The sequence below is a fragment of the Thamnophis elegans genome, chromosome 13, assembly GCF_009769535.1.
Source record: "Thamnophis elegans isolate rThaEle1 chromosome 13, rThaEle1.pri, whole genome shotgun sequence".
In the NCBI taxonomy this organism is placed as follows: domain Eukaryota; kingdom Metazoa; phylum Chordata; class Lepidosauria; order Squamata; family Colubridae; genus Thamnophis; species Thamnophis elegans.
Genome location: NC_045553.1, coordinates 28,488,172 through 28,512,017, shown reverse-complemented (window position 1 = coordinate 28,512,017; position 23,846 = coordinate 28,488,172). Strand labels below are relative to the sequence as shown.

The 23,846-nt window shown below is 37.0% G+C and overlaps 1 pseudogene; it reads right to left on the bottom strand.

Annotated features, from left to right (window-relative positions):
* LOC116517074 overlaps nucleotides 1–23,096 on the bottom strand; it is a 44,841-nt pseudogene extending 21,745 nt beyond the window's left edge.
* Nucleotides 23,097–23,846: the final 750 nt, after the last annotated feature.

Genomic DNA, 23,846 nt, shown 5'->3' with positions numbered 1-23,846 from the left:
AATACAAAATGTTTGGGACACGATGAAGGCAGTTGTGAGGGGAATTTCCATAGCCTATATAATAAGAAGAAACAAAATGCACAGGGAAAAACTTAATACACTGAACAAAGAACTAAGAGAGACGGAACTGCTGACCCAGAAAGAGCCAGAAAATAGTAGACACAGGGAAAAAGGAGAGTTAATTAAACACCAAATAAATTTGATCTCCCAAGAGGAAATAGCACAAAACATTAAGAAAATGAAGCAGAATTATTTTGAACATGCAAATAAAACTGGGAGATGGTTGGCCCACAAAATAAGAAAGGAGAAGGTCAAAAGAATTATTAAACAACTGTATGACGAGGAGGGGAATCTGAAACAAGAAATAGGAGAAAAGAAAAAGGTAGTACAGAACTATTATAGGAAACTATATAAACAAGACGAAATTAATGAACAGGACATTAGAAAATACCTTATAAAGCAGAAGCTTCCAGTCTTGTCGGAGGAGATGAGAGAGATGCTCGATAAAGAAATCACACAAGAAGAACTGAAAAAGGCCATTCAAAAACAAAAAAACAATAAAACACCTGGGCCGGATGGGCTTCCGTCGGAAATATATAAAAAACTTCAAAATACCATAGAAGACAAACTATTAGAACTATGTAATGATACATTGCAAAATGGTAGGGTCCCAAAATCATGGGGGGAAGCTTACATTACCCTAATACCAAAGGAAGAGGCGGACAGTAGCAAGGTCCAAAATTATAGACCCATATCCCTGTTAAATGCAGATTACAAAATCTTTGTATCAATATTGGCGGAAAGACTAAAAATAATATTAAATCAAAGTATCCATTCGGATCAAAACGGCTTTCTCCCAAAAAGACATATTAGAAACAATACAAGAATAATAATGGACACCCTGGAATTCTATCAAACAAGATCCGAGAAACAACTCGCATTAATCTTTGTCGACGCTCAGAAAGCCTTTGATAACCTAGATTGGAACTTTCTAATCACTCAACTAAAAATGATGAAATTTGGCGATAAATTTATTAAGATTATAGAATCTATATATTCACGGCAATCTGCAAACATTATAGTCAATGGGGAACTAACGGAGAGGATACAAATTGGAAAGGGTGTTAGACAAGGGTGCCCGCTCTCCCCACTACTATTCATTACGTCTCTAGAGGTCCTTTTAAATCGGATAAGATCAAATCAGGAAATTAGGGGCTTGACCATAAAAAAAGAACAATATAAAGTACAGGCCTTCGCGGATGACATGGTCTTTATCGTGGAAGACCCCTTACTTTCAGGACCGAATTTGATGAAGGACATTGAGAACTTTGGGTGTGTGGCCGGTTTAAAAATAAACAAGGAAAAAACAAAAATGATTATAAAAAATTTCCCCAAAAACCAGATTGGAGAACTAGAGGAAACAATGGAATTAAAGGTAACTAAAAAAATTAAGTATTTAGGGATCTGGCTGTCTGCGAAGTGCTCTTCCATAAAAGAAGACAACTATGATAAGTTGTTACAGAATACCCAAAAGGACTTAAAAACCTGGTCAAAACTACAACTATCACTGATGGGAAGAGTCGCAGTAATTAAAATGAATGTTCTCCCAAAAATCCTCTACCTATTTCAAACGGCACCGGTTAAGCTAGGGGAAAAATTTTATAATGATTTGGACAAAATGATTCGAAACTTTATATGGAATGGTAAAAAGCCCAGAATAAAATATATGCACCTGCAGGATAAAAGAACTCAAGGGGGAATGGGATTACCGGAATGGAAAACATATCATCAAGCAGCAACAACTATGTGGATAAAAGAATGGGTAATGTTAGCTAATAAAAGAATCTTAACAATAGAGGGCCACGACCTGCAATACGGGTGGCACAACTACTTATGGTGCGAGGGAAATAAAATCCACAATTATTTTAGTAGTCACCATTTAAGGGGGGTATTGATTAAGGACTGGCTCGAAATTAGAAGGAGATACTATACGCAACTACCTAAATGGATATCTCCGACGGAAGCCCTGATATACCCGAATTTGATAAACTTGGATAAAATTGTTACCCACCAACAGTTGCTAGACGACCAAAACAAACTAAACCCCAGGGAAAATTTGGCTGATAAGGGAATAAACATCGATTGGTGGCCATATCTTCAAATTCAAAACAAACATAAATTCGATCTAGCACAACCTGGCTTCCAGAACAAGAACCAGGAATTAGATAAAATTTTAATTGGACCAGATGAGAAATTAATTTCAAAAATATACAATTGCTTACTGATTCGAAAAACGGAAGCAGAAAGAGTAAAAGAAGTCATGGTAACCTGGGCCCAAAACATCGGCCACTCAATAGATCTAGACGACTGGGAAAGAGTCTGGGAATGGAATCTAAAATTGACAAAGTCGACGGCCTATAAAGAAAATATATATAAAATGTTCTACCGCTGGCATCTTCCACCGACAAGACTGGCGAAAATGTCTTCAAAAGTTTCAGCCATATGCTGGAAATGTAAAACGGTGCTGGGCACGTACTACCATATGTGGTGGACGTGTCCGGTAGCCAAAGCATATTGGAAGCAAATACTAGGATGGCTGAATGGAATCCTGTCAATTAAACTATGCTTTAAGCCGGAAACTTTCTTATTAGGAATAATAGATCAAAAAATTTGCAAATCTGACCAATACCTCCTAGTCCATATTCTGACAGCGTCAAGGATTGTTTACGCACAATGCTGGAAGAGTGAAAATGCCCCCACCAACACTATGGTGATGAATAAAATTTTAGAACTAGCAGAAATGAACAGACTGACGATGCGAATTAATGACAAAGAAGACACAGACTTTTATACAGTCTGGGAGAAGCTATACAAATGGCTTGATGAGTCAGTGAAGACCTAGACATAAAAAGAGATAGCTAACTAACCTATCACGATTAAACCAATAACTCAAATGAACAATATACAACAACTGAGAGATAAACGAAAGGAGAAATGTATCAGGGGCGAGAACCCACCGTCGAGCAATTTTGTCACGCTACAATGCTGGGAAAACTTTAAAAAGCTGATAGGAAATTCGCTATAATTACCTGCATGAAATTAGTGATCAAACTTCATTTTAGATGAGACGAGAAGACGTATAATCCTTGCCTCTTCAAGCAAGGAAAGGGAAAGAGAACCAGATTGTCCTCAGCAGAGGAAAATATGCAAATGTAACAAAGGTTAGAAGGGAGGGAAGGAGGATAGTAGGGAAGTCAGGATGGAGAGGAGAAAGGGGAGGAATAGGAAAGGCAGAAGAAGGGGGGAAGAAAGAGGAGGAAGAGAAAGAAGAGAAGGGAAAGAAGGTGGGAAGAAAGAAGGAGAGAAGAAAGAGAAGAAACTGGGGGAGGAAGGAGGGAGGGAAGAAGAGAGGGTAGTAAAGAGGGAAAGAGGGAGGGAAAGAAAGAGAGAAGGAGAGTTGAAAGGAAGGAGGGAAGGAGGGAGGAAAGGAGGGAGATTAAGAGAAAAGGAAGGAGGAGGGAAAGAGGCAGGGAAGGAGGGAAGGTATGTGTGAAGGAGGGGGGGAGCGAGGGAGGGAAAGGAGGGGGAAGGAAAGGAGAAAAGGAGAAAAGAAAGGAGGGAAGGCAGGGGAGAAGGAAGTAAGGGGGGAGGGAAGAAAAGAGGGAGGGAAAGATACCTAACCTTTGATGTTTATAATGATTTGATAGTATGGGAATATCTCGAAATGTAGTTGTATTGTTTGTTACAAGTTATGGATGTTGTATTTTCTTTTTACCAATAAAATCTTAAATTTAAAAAAAAAAAAAAATATCTGCAAGGAAACCACCAAACTCAGACAGCATCGAGGACTCCACATATTAAAGAATAATAAAAATTTATTAAGCAGAAGAAATAAATGAAATAATAAAGAAGAAACAAGGTTATTATTCTCTTTAATTAAGAACAGAAGAGGAGGAGGAGGAGTAAAGGGAGATTTCACCCACTGATGTTCCCGTGGTCTCCCTGATTCTAACTGATGATCAACAGTGAAGATGTCAACAAGGCTAATGGGATAGAAACAGAGACAATATGAGTGGATCTTCTAAGTGCCACAATCCAATTTAAATTGGGTTCCTCTGTCCTGCTTTATTCTCAGGGATCATCTTCATAATCAGTTGAGTTTGGACTAGGCTTACTCTGTCCATTTCTGTCTAATCTCCAAGTTCAGAAGATTGACCACAGCTCTGAAAGAATCTAGCTACAGAGATGTAACACTGATTGAATTCTTGCAACAGTTTTAGACTTGCATCCTCCCAACACAATGGCTGTATTCACCTAAAAGCCTTATTAACCTAGTTACTAAACTAACCCATTTTCTGAATTAGGCTTCCATGCTGCATCACCAACTTACCAAATGATGGAGTTTTGGTGCACTCCAAGCTGAAAAAGTTAGCATTCTTGTAAAAATCAGTCTCCTGAGTCATCTTATTTCATTAATTTTGTTGTGTGAATAAATTAAAAAAAAAACTTTTGTCAAGTTTTCTTACCACATTTATAAAGTTGATCATACCAAACACCCTCTTCCTTATAGTAGTGATGTTGCGGTTGTACTTATTGTACTACAGAAAAGACAAAAAGTTAAGAATAGACCATAATTTTGGGATTGAAGGAATTGAGGATGAGAGAGAAATAGCATATCAAGTGAAGAAAGAGATTTAAAAAAAAAATAGAATTTGCTGATTTAGACAAAATACTTTTATATCCAAGATGTCCAATGAATTCTTTTCATTTCTGATAGTTTTTAACCTTCATTTGTGCCATTAATATATTAATGTTATTAATTTTTCAGCACCACACATGGTATTTCCTCCTGGTTGGAGAAAATGTTGGTCAACCGACTTAAATGCTTTCCTTAATTGAATGCTATATTTCCATATTCAGGAATGTGTGAGATAAGCTTTATTTACTATCCATTTGATTCTTCATGTGTTGTCAACTTGGACAATTAAATTCCACCCTCTCCCTCACCTTCACTACCTGACCATTGTCTAGTCTGTGGAAAGGGCATCCCCACATAACATTTCCCAAAGGAAGAATGCTTTTATAAATTATCTTTCCAATCAACTTCCTCCATCCAATGTAATAAAACAAATTTGAAAATGTTTTAAAATCATAGTATTAACTAAGCAGTATTGGGAACAAGGAGCACCATTAAGCTGAATAACACATAAAGGAATCTTTGCAAATTTGCAAGATGTATCAGGTTTGATGGGAAATCACTGAATTCACACAAAAAAATATCATATTATATCTCCACAGTGAAAGGTGTTTTATTGCAGAATAAAGAGCCTATATTTTTGCAGTAAATAACTTCATAACAGAATATCACTAGTCACCCTGCTGAGGAGGAGGAACCTGAATTTCAATGACATCAGCCTGAGACCAATTTCCTTGAAAAGAGCTTGCATAAAATTTTCCATTTTGTAATAGCATAAAGGGGAAAGCTTAAACTGATGTTTGGGAATTCATGCACTATTTTTGAGTTCATGAAACTTTTTTAAAATTTTGCTGGGGGAAAAAATTGCACATAGTCAGAGAAAGCCAAAAAGAGTTATTTTACTGAAAATGCTGCATTCTGCAAAGGAGATTGGGTAAGTCAAATGTGGCTCTTTCTTGTCTATTAGCCAACGATTAGCTTCTATTCGAGAAATAGATTTAATATGGGGGGGAAAGGTTTAATTTGAGAGATACTATGAACATTAACAGTGTATAATTATAATTTCTTGAAAGAATCTATTGAAATTTGGCAAAAAAATTAAATTCACACATGCACATAAGGTGGAAATCAATTTCAAATGCATATAGTCATAAAAATAAATCAAAATATTTTCTGCTCAGGAAACTTATTTTAAAATTGCATCTCAAACAAAAGTATAAATAAAAAAAATGCTGGAAAGTATATATTTATATTTCAATTAAATTTAAAAACCTACTTGAATGTAATAGTTTTGAAATAAAAGAGAAAATAAGGGAAAGGACTATCCACCCACTAATTCAAAATTCTCCGCATAAATTTTGGAATAAAATATAATTAAAATTTAGATGGAGTCCTGGGTGACTAATGTGCAATTAGAATGTAGTTAAATGTCAAACATCTCTTAAACATTTGACTGTAATAACAAATATAATTATCAAAGTTTATTATAAAGCACATTTTAAGATAAAGCACATTTTAAGATACAATCCAGTTTGAATGTTATGTAAAAAAAGACAGAAAGAAAAATGTGTGCACAATGCAGAAAGAAAATGAAATGCTATCCAGGATACTTACCAGTGCATTATCTGCAATTATGTAAAGCTCGATATATTTTGGGTCATCCAAAAAGTTATTTTGCTAAACAGAACAGTAAACAAAAGATTTTTTAGACATGTTACTCCCTGCAGCCAACAGGTCATCAGTCTGCATGTTTTACTTCCTGGTCAAAGTCCTTGGAGTTTAAGAAATATTGTTTTTTTGAAGAAGACATTTATAGAGAGAGATTTTATCATGGTATGAAATATTTTCTTTGTACATAGTGTAGTATGGCACTTGTCTCCAATTGCATCCATTTTGGCATAGAAACAAGCAAATGAAGAAATCACTTTTTTGACCTATTTTTCAGCCTGTCAAAATTTCTGCTACTTGTATTTTCCTGGGAAAGAAAACGTCTCTCCCTCCTGCATTCTAATTTCATTGTCCACCATTAACTTACCCAAATTATTCAGGAACTACCCTTATGGCTAAGATTTGAAGCATATCAGGTGCATTACTTCCTTCTTCCCATAGGAAAATGTATCGGTGCTTTTTCAGCATATATGGAACTGCAAGGTCAGATTGCCAATTCCATGGGGCAATTTCTTTCCTTGCTGTCTGACAGCCCCTTTCTTAACCCTGTTGCACAAAATCCAGGATGAATAAAGTGACCATGACCTGGCATTGAGACTAGAACATTCAAGATGTGAAGGTGACTATAAAGCACAAGCTCCACTTTCTGAGCACAAAGAATCTCCAATTGGCATAAACACTGAAGCCATCAATCAAGCAGACGTTCAACGTTGGCGATTGCATTTGCATTTTGGCATTGCACTGTAATAACAACTATTGCTCCAAGATTATCACATTTTAACAAAAGAAGTTGAGGTTTTGAACATCCGGATATGTTTCAGCCATTTCCAACTTCTGCCACCAAAAGGAAGGAGGGAACTGTGATCTTGGATGCAATATTTTGTCTTCAATTTTCTTCTGCCTCCAGTAATGGAGAAAAACATTGTGAGTATGAGGATCATATGTGACCAGATTCAATTTGTTAGTTTTAATTCTATCATTACTTCAATCTAACTAGATTCAAATCAAATTGGAAAATTGAGACAAGATTATATTTATTAGGTCTTATTAGACATCTCAACACATTGTTTTAACATTTCAATCAATTTCTCCCTTATCCCAAGTCCTCTATGCATGCATAAAAGTGGCATCTAATTTGATCATTTGATTACTTTTTAAAAACCGATTTACAAAGTTAAGATTCAAATAAATCCATTTTGAGCCAAATCTCCAAACTAAGTTTGCATGATTATGGAAAATGGTATATAGCTGGAATATGTATTTTCTATTCATTAAATTTCCATATCTTATTGTTCAGCATGGCTGAAATAGAATTTCAGAAATGGAAGTTTCTTTCCTATGAATTCTTTCTAATCACTTCCAGAGAAATTATCTTTTGCTTTACATTTTCAAAACAAATAAGTGTATCCCTGTTCTCAAACCATGTTATATACTGGAAGGTTTATGAGACTTACTTCTTCAGGAGTAGTAGATAATTGAGAGGTCTTTTTGATGGGCCCATTTGATTTCCAACTGGTGCTGGTTACCCCACAGATTTTGGGGGTCTCATCCTCCTTTTCTACATTTTCAGATTTGTAGACTGCATGGGCTTCACTGTCAGAAAGCTTCAAGGGTTCAATAAGGTATGTCTCACCTTGGTGCTTGAAATGTCCTCTGTAAGAAAAATTGTAGGCTCTTTATGAACAGGGTGATTAAATGTAGATAATCAATAAAAGACAATATTTGTACTTCAAGACTAAACTGCACTAATGATGTTACCTACTTGGGTAACAAAATGTCTGCAAAAAATCAACACACAGAGTGTACGGGACCCTTCAATGGATAAACAAATGTTAACTAACCAAGTCAACGTTCTCAATATAACCATGAAATATCTGTACAATATTTCTATGAAGACTAAATCTGCTTGAAAGATTCAGTTTGTATGTAAAATTTATTTCATAAAATTATAATATAGTGCATTATCAATGCAATATCAGGGGTTTTCAGTCCAAATGTATAGAATGTGAAGGATGTTTGTGTTTTATTTTTATAATTATAATGTACGAGGTGCAATGACAATAAGGTAAACTTAAACTTATGTCATATGTATATGACACACACACACACACACACACACACACACGACCCAAATATTTTAATTTAATTTTAGGTAATAAAATAAAATGTTATACAAAAACTGAATCTTTCAAACAGGTTTAGTTTTATATGCCAAACTATCTCCATACAAATATTGTACAGATATGTCATGGTTATACTCAGAATGTTAACTTTGTTATTGTTCGCATATGTGCATGCATGCATGCAATGCAGAGAACAACATGAATAAAATCCAGACTAATAGTGCAGAAAAACAGGGAGCTGGAGGCTAAAACATATGATGAATGATGGAGGTAATGAAGAGAAGGACTATGGGTGACATAATAACAGTTGTCCAATATTTAAGAGGATGTCACAAAAAAGAGGAGGGTAACCTATTCCCCAAAGTATCTTAAGGGCAAGACAAGAAGTAATGGAGAAATTTAACAAACTTATCAAAGAATGAAGCAACCTAGAACTAAAAAGAAATTTTGTGACAGTGAGAACAATTAACTAGTGGAATTAACTAGTGCCTCCTAGTGGAAATTGGTGGAAGCATCACTGGAGGCTTTTAAGAAGAGATTGGACAGCCATGTGGACTAGAAGACCTCGAGGTTCCTTCCAACTCTGTTTTTCTATCACTCTGTCATTCTCTTGTTATTCTATTGTGTTCCAATGTTTCTATTAGTCCTTCGTTGTATGGACACAGTCTCAGCTCAATTTTTTGTTTGTTTGTTTTTTGTTAGTTTGGGGTGGGGTTTTTTTTTTTTTTGTATTTTCCTTCTGTTGGGAGAGCATTGAATCTGGTTAAAGGTGAAGTGCTTCTGAATTTTGGAATCTTTAAATGACTAAGTTATCTACATGGTTGGAGAAGGTGTGCAGAGTTGCTTAGGAAGGTGTTTCTGGGCAGAACTGAAAAGTCTGCTTGCCTCTTCCTAGCAAACCTACCTATCTTTTTTTTCCCCTGCAACAATCACTCCTATATACAAAGGAGACATGGACTTTAAAGGTCATCTAGACAGGACTGATTTCGCTCCCTACTGTGTCTACTGGCTGGCAGCAGCTCTTCTTGGTATCCAAAGTCTTTCTGACTCCTGCAGATATCTTGGATGACACCCAATTAACTTGCATGCTCTTTTTTAAATATGACAATTCCAAGAACAGTAATAATATTTTCATTCTTAATAAAGTGAACAAAACTTAAGAGACTTTCTTACTTCAAGCCGTCACATGTACTGATGACTGCAGTTGAGTCAATGTCATTCTGGATGCGTCCATGATAATAGCAGTGATCCTGTATGGAGGCAAGAGGACTACACTGGTTAAACCTTGTTTGCAGTGTGATTTGATGATCAGAAGTGCAGTTCCAATATATTCCACAACATCAATGAAACAATGAGTAACAAGCAATTTGTTCAAGATATTTTGATTGAGGAGGACAGAAAATCTGCTTTGAATTGATTATTCCAAAATGAATATAGGATAAACACAAGTCTCCATTAAAGGAAGTCACACTGCAGGGGGATTATCACTGGTGGCAAAATGCTAAGAATCTTTGAAAAGGCACTCAACAAAGGACTATAAAATGTTCTGTTCAAGTAACAAGCCCATTTCTCAACCAACCTTGTCTTATTGGAGGCCAGCCCAATGCTGCATCACAGGATTTGCTGAATCAACTCTCAAACTATGTAATAGACACATCAAAGATATACATACGCTACAGTAAAACTAACTATGTAAAATATGCATATATAACCAGGAAGACTCCAATTGGTTTTGAAATTTGATTCCTAGCATCTTCTAGTAGACGAGTCATGTAGAAATTAAAACCAACAGATTTCTGTTACAACCAAGAAAAAATGAGTTGGTATGACCTTTGAAGATACTAAGTCACAAGTGGACAATTTTTGGAAGCAGATGATGCACTTTTAAATCAATTTTGGTGGAGGTGGCAGTGACCTAAGGAAGCATGTTACTGTTGTGATATAACAGCCGTGACCCGTCAAAAGTGCGGAGGACAAAATCACGCTCGACGAAAGCACGCATGTGACGTCATCACAGCGCGATGAAAAAAATTAAAAATTGAAATAAAATTAAAATTAAAGCAAGCCGATTCACATAAAGGTAAGGGTTAGGTTTAGGGTTAGGGTTAGGGTTAGGTTAAGGGTTAGGGTCAGGTTTAGAGCGTTAGCGTTAGGTTTAGCGTTAGGTTAAGGGTTAGCGTTAGGTTTAGCGTTAGGTTTAGGGTTAGATTTAGGGTTAGGTTAAGGGTTAGGTTTAGGGTTAGGGTTAGGTTTGGGGGGGTTAGGGTAAGGTTTTAGCTTTATTTTTCGATCACAGCGCGATGTTTTTGTCGCGCTGTGATGACGTAAAATGTGCGCTTTCGTCGAGCGCGATTTTGTCCTCCGCGATTTTGTGGTGGAACCATAACAGCTGGTGGAGTCAGGCTCTGGCTGATTTTAATGTGAGGACATAGTATGAATTTCTGAAATCTGTAGAAGCAAAGTATTGATATTCAAAACAAATGATTTTTCATCTATAAGTGTAATAGGGTTTAAAAAGCAAAGTAGATAATCTGAACTTGATGTTCTCATACTAAACCTATGTAGGGCTCACTCCACAAAATATTGGCTTTTAATCAATAGGAAAGAACTAAAATATCTCCCTATGAATTCAATAAGTAGAACAGACTGGGTTTTAACAACTCGCACATCCTTACAGAGATCATGCTCAATGTAAGACACTTCATCCATATACACCCCTACTTGTTTGAATAGCTTGGTCTGATATATGCATATTTGGAATGTTGTGCACAAATATTCTTCCCAATTAATTTCATAAAAATAAGACACTCTGAATATTACCTCAATTGGAGGGCTTGTTGTAATTTCTCTGCCATCAGGAGAATAATGAGTCTCGGTGTAATCTTTGGAAAAAAGTCCTCTGGAAAGAATGCAAAGAAGACGTTACTTAGCAAGCATTATTTATATTAGCAATTAAATAGGCATCTAAGAGGCAATTGCATATTCAGTCTACAATTACTGTATAATGGCATTTTAAAGATATTGTTTGGTGTCAAAGAAAAGGAGCCAGAATTTCAATCTGATCAGGTATGGCTATTTATGAGGAATGCACAGCATTCCAGATTTTCCTGGGGAGAAAGATTTGTACCGAGGAAGCTGTGCAATCATCAAGGCTCAGAGGTGGTATGATTGATGAAAAGGGTCTTTGATTCTTCCATTCAACGATCAGCTGAAGCTACTAGATCTGCAAAGGAGAGCAGTACAGCTCTCTTTACTCAAGAGGTTCTCATTGCTTCATGAAGACACCTCAAGAAAGGGATGTCTCTGGAACCTTCATTCAGAAACATCTCTTGAAGTTCCAAACAATGGTATTGGGTCACTCCTGGCATCATATCTATTCCATTCATTGGCATATAATTCTATGTTTCCAGTCTAGGCATAACCTTAGTATTCCTTGCTAGTCTCCCACCTATGGCCCTGTTTTGCTTTCAGGTCTGAACATGATCATGCAGATGCTACTCTAGAAGTTCTTCATAGCCTTCATAGTTAAACAGTAGAAAAAGGGGAACATATATTTAGATGGCACGTATAGCATGGTCAATACAGAAATACACTCTAAAATCAGAGCCAGACAGTCATTCCTAATGTCCAAGGTTATGAAGCTATTCTTAAATTGCAAGAGGGCTGCAGGGATTCTAAGCAACTCTTCCCATGTTTACAGTACAGTAGCTGCAGAGGTGGTATTCAGCAGGCTCTGACCAGTTCTGGAGAACCGATAGTGGAAATTTTGAGTAGTTCGGACAACTGGTAAATGACTCTTTCCAATCATGTTATTCTGTTCTACTAATAAAATAATCATGTTATTCTGTTCTACTAACAAAATAATTTGAGTCCATGTCTGTTTCCAGTACTAAAACAAAGCTGTTAATAAAAATTCTAAAGCCTGACTTGACAAATTAATGAAAGACTAAAAACATGTTCCAATGATTAATTATTCTGCAGATATAATCCAAGTGGCAAATCTATTTATTATTACCTTTATTAATACAGTTCAAATGGTGCACCATTAAGAAGGCCGACATAGCATTCTTAGCAAAAACAACAACAAAAAAACCCAGGCTGCGTTGAAATCTGAGCCTGTTTAGGTCAAGCTTGTTTATGTGATCCCTTTCATGCCTTAATCATGCATAGCAATAGCAATAGCAATAGCAGTTAGACTTATATACCGCTTCATAGGGCTTTCAGCCCTCTCTAAGTGGTTTACAGAGTCAGCATATTGCCCCCAACAACAATCCGGGTCCTCATTTTACCCACCTCGGAAGGATGGAAGGCTGAGTCAACCTTGAGCTGGTGAGATTTGAACAGCCGAACTGCAGAACTGCAGTCAGCTGAAGTAGCCTGCAGTGCTGCATTTAACCACTGCGCCACCTCGGCTCTTATTAAGGCTCTTATATGCATGAGGTTTCATGACTTTGATGCTCCAACATGTAAGCTCTGTTATAAATTGAGCAGCAATATCAAGCTCTTAGGAAGCATACAGATTGATGCGTTGTCTGTGGAGAATCATTAATGCATAAGCAATCATTTTTAAATCTATGTAACAGAGGTGGAGTGATGGTGACAGGAGTCTCTGCCCACAAGCCTGAATGCTTTTGCACATGTGCAGAAGCGTCATGCATGCACAAGCGAACCAGTAGTAAAAATAATGGAAACGCACCACTGTTCTGTAACATTTCATAATTAGCTTGATAACTCAAGGTCCAGAGGTTTATGAGCCTTGAGTGCTTCAACTTTATCTAGAATTGTTACATTCAAGCAGAATAGCAGTGAAAGCAGGAATAAAAATCTCTCAGTTTTGGGCTAAGACTTAATTAATTGATTCAATAAGTATATCTATTTCACTGATATAGTAACATTTAAATTAAATTTCCAAAACTAAGCAATACAGATATTATTTCTACAGAATTATGTCCAGGAATATACATTTTTAACCTTCTTTTAGCAAAGTTAAGACAACTTCTGAGTTAACATACTTATTTTTTTCTAGGTGGAGGACCACTGGCTTTCCATTCATTTTAAATTCATATTTAATGGTATCTTCATAGTTCACCTGAAATGCAAAGTATTCAGTGTTTATTTTTTAAAAACACAAACAAAAAGACAAATAAAATGTGTACCTTCTAACAGTTTAATTAATAGAGTTGGAAGGGACCTTGCTGCAGGTCATCAAGTCTAACCCCCTGCCCAAGCAGGAGACCCTACATCTGCCTCTACCAAGGATCCAACTCACAACCTCCTGATTGTTAGGGAAAGATCTTGACCTATAGGCCACAGCTGCATGTGCTGAACATTTAATGCCTCTTAGGACTTAATACAGTACAATAGCAGAGTTGGAAGGGACCTTGGAGGTCTTATAGCCCAACCCCCTGCCTAGGCAGGAAACCCTATACTGTTTCAGCAAATGGTTATCCAACATCTTCTTAAAGACTTCCAGTGTTAGGGCATTCACAACTTCTGGAGGCAAGCTGTTCCACTAATTAATTGTTATGTCAGGAAATTTCTCCTCAGTTCTAAATTGCTTCTCTCCTTGATTAGTTTTCACCCATTGCTTCTTGTTCTACCCACAGGTGCCTTGGAGAATAGTTTGACTCCCTCTTCTTTGTGGCAACCCCTGAGATATTGGAACACTGCTATCATGTCTCCCCTAGTCCTTCTTTTCATTACAGACCAATCTCATTGTGATGCATAGCCTGTAAAATCATGGAATCAATTACAAACGAATCCATCACCCTCCACTTATAATACAAGACATTAGCAGAGTTGGAAGGGACCTTGGAGGTCTTCTAGTCCAACGCCTTGCCTAGGCAGGAAACCCTACACCACTTCAGACAAATGGCTATCCAACATCTTCTTAAAGTCTTCCAGTGTTGGGGCATTCACAACTTCTGGAAGCAAGCTGTTCCACTGATTAATTGTTCTAGCTGTCAGGAAATTTCTCCTCATTTCTAATTTGCTTCTCTTCTTGATTAGTTTCTACCCATTGCTTCTTGTTCTACCCTCAGGTGCCTTGGAGAATAGTTTGACTCCCTCTTCTTTGTGGCAACCCCTGAGATATTGGAACACTGCTAGCATGTCACCCCTAGTCCTTCTTTTCATTAAACTAGGCATACCCAGTTCCCGCAACCGTTCTTCATATGTTTTAGTCTCCAGTCCCCTAATCATCTTTGTTGCTCTTCTCTGCACTCTTTCTAGAGTCTCCACATCTTTTCTACATTGTGGGGACCAAAACTGAATGCAGTATTCTAAGTGTGGCCTTACCAAAGCATTATAAAGTGGTATTGACACTTTACGTGATCTTGATTCTATCCCTGTTTATGTAGCCTAGAACTGTGTTGGCTTTTTTGGCAGCTGCTGCACACAGCCGGCTCATATTTAAATGGTTTTCCACTAGGACTCCAAGATCCCTCTCACAGTTACTCCTATTGAGCAAGGTACCACCTATGCTGTGCCTGTGCATTTCGTTTTGCCTAAATGTAGAACCTTACTCTTTTCAGCATTGAATTTCATTTTATTAGATAGTGCCCAAGTTTGTCAAGATCCTTCTGTATCTTTAGCCTATCTTCTGATCAATTCAACACCTGTGTCAAATGTGGAGCCATAGCCAATTCATTTTTAAATTTGGAATGTTTATCTGCTGCTTGAAAGGCACTGTAAAATTTTCTTAAATTAAATTAAACTTTCTTCTATAAGTTCAAGATCACCTTCTTTAATTCAACATCCTGATGAATGAGGTTTGACTGGGACATAGAGACTGAGACAAAAGTTATCCAGTGGCTTCCATGGCTGAGGTTATACTCGTATCTGGTTCTTAGTTCCAACTCTCAGCTGTAACTACCACATCATCTTCACCACTTTTATATTTTAAAATGATGCATTGTGGGAAGCTAGAAATGATATTTTCATATCTCATGGTTCTCAGTTGTCAAAGCTGCCGATCATCTTTTATGAAAAATGACTCAAGACCATAAAAAGGAAGAAGAACTCTCTTGAAGTTACCTATTAATAGTAACTTTGTGTCAGGAACAAATGACCAGATTTACATGTGTAGAGTTCAAACTAACAGTCAGATAAGTTCCATGGAACTTTCTTCGTTGTGTGTGTGTGTATGTGTGTGTGTTTGTATGTGTGTGTGTTTCAGTCCTGGGTCTGTTGCAATTCTGCAATGATTCAAGGCAAATTCCCTGCTTGATCCCTCCCTCCTGTCTGTCTAGGCATTTCCGAACACTTTATGATAGTAACCTATTCGCATCATGAAATGTTAATGTTTTAAGTTGCCAGAAGTCTTCTCAGTTGTGTGCAATTGGTCATATGTTGTGGTCATATACTGTAAATCTGTTTAATAAATAAATTTGTAGGCACATACTGTATTTTTGGAGTATAAGATACACTGGAGTATAAGACACACCATGGTTTTGAAGAAGTAAATTTTTTTTAAAAAAAATTGCACTCTGCAGGCATCCCAAACCCTTTGCACACCTTGTTTTTTGCAAAAAAGATGAAGGGCATGCAGAGACTTTGGGAAGCTTGTAGAGTGCTCCTGGGGGCTGTGGGGAATGAGCAAAAGTGGTCCGTTGTTTCTTGTTTTTGCCCTCCCCAAGAGCACTTTGCAAGCCTCCCAAACCCTCTGCACATCCATTTTTGCAAAGGGGGCAAGGTTTTGGTAGGACAAAAATGTTGTATTCAGTGTAGAAGATGCACCCAGATTTTCACTCTCTTTTTTGAGGAAAAAAGGTGTGTCTTATGCTCCGAAAAATACGGTAGATTGCAATGCAAAAATCCAGATGACCATTAGATGGCAGCAAAGGAATACCAAAAGCTCTGTTGGCTGACAGCAAGTATTTATCTAGAGGTAATAATCTTGCCCAGTAGAGTTCTTCACTCCTATGAAAAATTAGGGCTGTGTAAGTTTCACTCAAACCATGTTAAGTGCAAATCTTGATATAGTATGCATGGAGTTTTTCTCAGACTTCTGTGATTTGATAGATTTTTAATCAAAGTGAAATTGATTTTCAGAAGTTTAAAGTCTTACAAGACTTATTGTATGTTATCTTTACTTACAGCTTTCTGTATAAATCCATCTATGAAAGTATTATTCATCAATTTAAGGGTTGGACTAGGATCAGATCCAATCTAAATATGAAACTGATGATAAGTCCAAATTATAACCTTCTCCCATCATCACTTTTCACATTCTATGAACTTTGACAAATATGTGATTTTGTAGTAATTTTCCTTTACAAAACAGAACAAATTTAACTTTAAAATGGCCAATAAATATAGTGGGAGTTTCAGGGACCTTTGTCCTAAGACCCACATGGCTAAATTGTAAAAATAGTAGAGTTTTAACTCTAACTTTGCTTCACATAAAACTGAAGTAAAATTTAGGGTCAGATTCATCAATAAATTAGTTGATGAAATGAAGATTATTTCTTACCTTTTGCTCACGCCGCTGAATTCTGCTTTTGGGCAATGGATGGATTTTTTGTGGATATACTACTTCATAATCGTTAACCTTCCCAGCTTCCAAGATTATAGAACTCCCTTCACAAGAAAAGGAAAGAAAAGTTCTACCATGTTCACATCTATAACAGTTATTCAGCTATCAGTGAAGAATGGAATCCTTTTCTGGCGGAGCATAGTACCGAAATTCAGGTTAATTTTCTGCATATGAAATTTGCTAAATGAAATTTGCTAAATGGGAGTCTAACTGGAGACATTGCTTTGGGAGGCCAAAAAGAAACATGTCAGCCACTCAAATAAATAGCAAAAGGAATAAATAAAATTCAACCACTGAATGGAGTGATGATGAGTGCTGCGGATAACATGGGAAATGGGATATCACAATAGTCTGATTCACACAATCCAATAAACCAGGCTATATTGTGGTCTAGCATATTCATTAGTGAGCCAGCTAGACAAACCTAGTTTATTATTGAAATGTAGCTGATTAGGAATTCTTTTCAAGAATAATACACCATTTACAAGATGAAAGAGGAAATATACAAAACCGAAATGAAAAAATGTACAGAAATTTTTTGAGAAACTATACAGCAAAGAAAACATATTGCAAGACAATATCAAACAATACTTAAATAAAAAGAATATAAATGAAATTTTAGGAAAAGAGAAGAGAAATCTAAACAAAAAAAAATCACAATGATGGAATGAAAGGAAACACTGAGGAGACAAAAACATAATAAAACACCGGGCCCAGATGGTATACACGTAGAATTTTATAAAGCCACACAAGAGCAGATAGAAACAGTGATCTTAGATTTATTTCATGAAGCACTTATAGAAGCGAAGCTACCAAAATCATGGAGGGAAGCATATATAACATTGATACCCAAAGAAGATTCGGACCATCAACAAATAAAAAATTACAGACCAATTTCTTTACTGAACGTAGACTACAAAATCTTTACATCAATAATATCAGTGAATAAAAAAAATATTAAATGAAATCATTCACACAGATCAAAACAGCTTCTTACCGAAACACCAGTTAAAAAATAATTTGAGGATAATTATAAACCCGCTAGAATACTATGAAGAGAATCCAGGGAAACAGGTTGCACTGGTCCTTTTAGATGCCAAAAAGGTCTTTGACAATTTAAATTGGCAGTTCGTTATCACACAGTTAAAAATGATGAGATTTGGAGAAAACTTTATAAAGATGATAGAATAAATATATTTGGCCAAGGCAGCAGAAGTAATAATAAATAGTGACACTACAGAAGAATTTAAAACATGTAAAGAAGTGAGACAAGGATCTCCATTATCACCTTTATTATTTATATTAACACTGGAAGTTCTATTAATAGAAGTTAGAAACGATCAAGAAATAAAGGGATTAAAAATAAAAAAGAGGAATATAAAACACAGGCATTAACGGTCAATATGGTATTTGTATTAGAGGAACCATTAAAATCAGAAATTAAATTAATCCAAAAAATAGAGGAATTCGGTAGGGTAGTGGAACTTAAAATTAACAAGAACAAAACAAAGATCATTACAAAGAATTTCACCAAAAAACAAGAGCAAGAATTAGAGGAAAACATAGAAATTCAGATAATAAAAAAGGTAAAATATTTAGGAATTTGGCTGACAGGGAAATGCTGAACTATTAAGGAAGATAATTACGATAAAATGATTCAGAAAATTAAGAAAGAGTAGGAAAATTGTAGGAAACTACAAATATTATTAATGGGAAGAATCGCTATTGTAAAAATGAATATCTTACCAACAATCTTATTTTTATTTTAAATGGTACCAATCAGCCTAGGGATTTTTTTTTCATTTATTTAAATAAACTAATTGCACAATTTATCTGGTCAGGAAAAAAAACATGAATTAAATTAAAATTGTTTCAGGACAGTAGAGAAAAGGGAGGATTTGGACCTCCCGATTGGGAGCTTTATTATCAAGCAGCAGCTCTTACTTGGATAAGGGACTGAATCAATCCAAAAATCAGAAGATTGCTAACAATAGAAGGTTACAATTTGGAGCTGGGTTGGCATGCCTTTATCTGGGATGGGAAGGATAAAACCCACAGCTATTTCCGAAAACATTTAATTAGAAAAGCTCTACTTCAAATATGGTTAAAAATTAAAACAAAACATTATAACAAAATTCCAATCTGGCTATCCACCATGGAAGCTCTGATATACCCAAACATATTGGACATCAACAAGATAATAAGATATGAAGAAATATTAGGTAACTAAGAAAGACTAGAAACAAGACAAGAATTGAAAGACGAGGGAATAGACATAGGCTGGTGGCCGTATTTACAAATATAGGCAAGGTATAAAAAAGACAGAGAAAGGGGTGGATTTTATAAGGAGCCACAAGAACTAGATAAAATTCTACAGGGAACCGAAGAAAAATTGATTAAAAATATATGGCATTTTTTATTAAAATTTAAAATGGAAGAAGAAATGGTGAAAGAAACGATTATAACATGGGCAACAAATTTTGGGTATATTATAGAATTGGCAGAATGGGAAAAAAATGTGAAATAAATTATTAATTAACAATGGCAACGGCATATAGAGAGAACATATACAAGCTGTTTTACAGATGGCATCTCCCGCCAGCAAGAACTGCGAAAATGTTCTCAGAGTGCTCACTTATCTGTTGGAAATTCAAACAACAACAAGGAACATATGTGGTGGCTGTGCACATCTGTGAAAAAATATTGGAAAAAAATAAAAGATTGGCTAGAGGAGATCACCACACACCAAATTGAACTAAAACCGGAATTATTTCTGTTAAGAATTATAAAAAGAAATTATGAAAAAAATATTAGTTATTTAATTCTACACATAATCATGGCAGTGAGAATTACATTTGCACAAAACTGGAAAAATAATTAGACACCAACAGAAGATAATATAATTAACTTTTTTTTTTTTTTTTGGAATGTGCAGAGATGGATAGGCTCACGAAAGAATTAAAAGAGAAAGAAGAATGCGAATATTACTCCATATGGGATTTATGGTATGATTGGATAGAGGAAAAGGGGGCGGGGTTAGGAAAGCAAAAAAGAAAGGAAGAAAGATCAACAAATTAAAAAACAACTACAAAACCTGAAAATGATTAAAAGATGGAAATATGAAATAGACTGTTGCAAATAAATAATAGGAAATAGATACAAAAGGAGTCAAATGTAATAAAGGTTGTTATAAATAGAATATATAGAATGAAGAAAAAAGATGTATGAAAGAATATAAATGCATGTATACACACACATGCATTTTTAGTCTTTCATACATCTTTTTATGTACTGATAAAAGACTCACAAAAGATATGTAAAAGAAGTGTAATGTGTTGCAAAGATGTGATGTTTACATAAACAAAATAAAAAAATTAAAAAGGGAATTATTTTCAGTTCATCTGCTATTTCACGGTCATGAAAATAATTTTACTGACATTCTTTTTCTTTCAAAAATATCTATGGAGAATACATAGTATCATAGTTATCAATGAGACCATGTACATAATCAGATTCAGTGATTTTTGACCCATAGTTCAAGAGTTTGGAGTTGGTTACCATGTGGACATTGAATGCTCATCTGCTATTTGTTCCTGAACATATGTTTTAAATGTGATGAGTGGCAGCACCGCCACCTACAAGTAGTCCTTGACTTACAAGAGAAGCTCGGAAGAGACATGCAAATGATCACAATAAGACGCTGGACACCGGGGGTGGTGGTGGCGCCCGCTGCTGCTTCTTCTGCTGCTCCCAGGGGCCAAAGTACCTGAAAGAAACAGGTACCTGCACTGGCTGTCTCCCTGGTGATGGGCGGGCAGTTGCGGGCGCTCCACCAGCTTGGGTGCAGCTGGACCGGAGCCCTTTCTCTTCTCAGAAATGTCTTCTCAGTGGAGCTGTGGCAGCCTGCCTGTTCCTTTCAGGTACTTTGACCCCCGGGAGGAAGGGGAACAGCTAGGTGGGGCATAAAGGGAGCCTCAGTTCTTCTGTGAATGGAGGGGGAAAAGTTTGGCTTCTCTCTGCCATTTAAAGGCTGCAGCAGGGAGAATCCCAACTTTTTTCCACTCCCTTCATTCAGAGCGGAACTGCTCCAGCCTCCCCCCCCCACATTGCCCATTAACCCTAACCTTTGCGCTCTTCTCTGCGCTCTCCTTGGCTCTTTGCGACTTCAATAGATCATAGTTATCAATGAGACCATGTACATAATCAGATTCAGTGATTTTTGACCCATAGTTCAAGAGTTTGGAGTTGGTTACCATGTGGACATTGAATGCTCATCTGCTATTTGTTCCTGAACATATGTTTTAGCTTTTGGGGCTAATGGGGCTTAGGTTTCCAGCCTGAGAGCCCCTGCCGCTTCTGGACATCTATTGCAGCTGCAAGGAGCCGAGGAGAGTGTGGAGAAGAGCATGAAGGTTCTTGGCACTCTGGGAAGCCCCAAAAGCAGCTGGGAGAGGTACGCATCTTGGTTTAGCCTCTCTGGATGTAGCAGCAGCAGCCCCAAGCACGCTGATCTCAGCGTTTTTGGGATTGGGCATGCGGCAAGAAGGAGTGAGTGAATACCTTTTCTGGATTGCTGGTGGTGGAGGTCCAGGCCCATCTCCCCCTGCTCAGCAAAGCAAGTCAGGGGAAGTCCTTTGCGCTGGCGGAAAAAAGTCTTCACTTATTCCCTCTTACAGCATGCCCCAATGCAAAAAACGCTGAGATCAGCGTGCTTGGGGCTGCTGCTGCGATGTCCAGGGCCAAACCAAGGCATACGCCTCTCCCAGCTGCTTTCGCAGCTTCCCAGAGCACCAAGAACCTTTACTCTCGTCTCCGTGCTCTCCTTGGGTCCTCATGACTGCAATAGATATTCAGAAGCGGCAGGGGCTGTCATGCTGGAAACTCAAGCCCCATTAGCGCCAAAAGCTGCTGCGCCAGCAAAGAGCTTACTTACCTCGTTGACAGGCAGCAATAGAAAGCCAAGGGCTCTCTATAGGGCTCTTAAAGGCCTGGTGCAGATGGGGGGAGTGAGCGGACCAGCGGTGAATAGATGGGCGGAGCTTGGGGGAGCTAGTGAGGGGGCATTGGAACCGGTTCTAAACATCACGCTAAATGTGGAACCGATTCTAAATGGCACGCTAGATGTGGAACCTATTCTAGCGAACCAGTTAGATCAGGCAGGAACTGGATTGAGGACTACCTGCATTTGATCTTTGCTGGTTCTCCCAACACTATGATTGGGAATGACTTAGGAGCCAGAAGGAAGAGACTGCTTAACTGGCATGTCAATGGTATCTCAGCCCACAGAAGGAAGGAGAACATGGGAAGCAGGTCAGAAGGGGCCCTCCCTGGTTTTCTGGAGAATGAAAAGAAAGGTGGGAAGAAATTATTTAAGATAATTTAAATCTTGCATTGAGGAAAGTGTCAGATTAGCTTCACTACCATTTGAAGATTCCCTGAAGATAACAACAAGTGGTTTGCTCAATATTATGCAACTTTAATTACATGGTGTCTAATTAACCTAGTAGAAGAAAATTAAAACTGAAAAACACTTAAAAAAAACATTTTACTTCCTGGATTTTTGTTTTTCTTTTTTTCTTTCAAAAACCTCTGTCTTTCTGTCCTGTTCAGTCTTCTACTCCTTTTTTACTCACATTACTGGAAAACATACTCGACTTGAACATACTTTTCTTTTGAGAATATTAGGTCTTTTCTTTCTTGGGATCTGTTTGCTACTTGACAAAATTTAAGCAAATACAAAAAAAATTCCATTCATTCATAACAAATGTAATTTTGGGAGAGTTCTTTTGGCAAATCTGTAGAAACTAAAGTTGAGCAAAGTTTGATTAATCATTGAAGAATAACCATAAAAATCTGTTGGATGAAATAGCCTTTTAGCAGTAAGAACCTGAACGAGGAAACCAAAGAAACCATCTTACCTTGATATGGAAAAACTGCTAAGCAGACAGTTGCCAAGAGAGCTTGGATCATTTTTGAGCCTGGAGTTGGCTGACAGTCAGGGAATCTCTTTCTGCTTTCAAGCCAACATGAGCTTTTCTCCTGTTGACTATGAGAAGCAAGTGACTTCATTCATGCCCTTATATGAGAAGATGTTTGCTAAAGGATTTGCCCAAATTCTGAGTTGCCACCATACTATTGGAGGGCATGTTACCAACTAACTTAGTGCCAACTGTTACACATGGAAGGGTTCTTTGAAGACATCCCTCAAAGGTGGAAGGATAAGTGGTCAGGGGAGAGCTCTCCCTAGCCTGCAGGTTAATGCAACTAAATTTGGGTGCTCTTGTGCATGGGGTTTTAAATGTCAAGTGTTGGTTTTTATGGTATTTTTTGTACAAAAGGCATTTTTGGGCAATTTAGCATCCTTTCAATATTGCTAGCATTTAGTGTTGGTTACTAATCATGAAGCTCAATGAGTTGACTTGTTGGCTGTGAAATATTGTGGGAAAGATTGACTACATGTCAAGAGGTCCCTTACTTCACTACAGGAATATAAAATATTTATGCCATATTAGATATTTCAGTTTTTAAGAGACCCCTTTTATGACACTTCTACAAGCCCCTCCATTTTATGAAAAAGACAATTCATGTGTAGGTGGTGCAAATTTCAGCTGGCATAACATGCCTTCAAAGTGAACATAGTCAATGGAACGGCTTGCCTTCAGAAGTGATAGATGCTACAGAACTGGAGGTTTTTTAAAAAAGAGATTGGAGAACCATTATTTCCAGCATGGTACAAAGCCTCCGGGTTGGACTGAGTATTGAACTATAAGAAGTGCAAGGTCCCTTCTAACTCTGTTTTTCTGTATCCTTTAAAGGGTTTTGA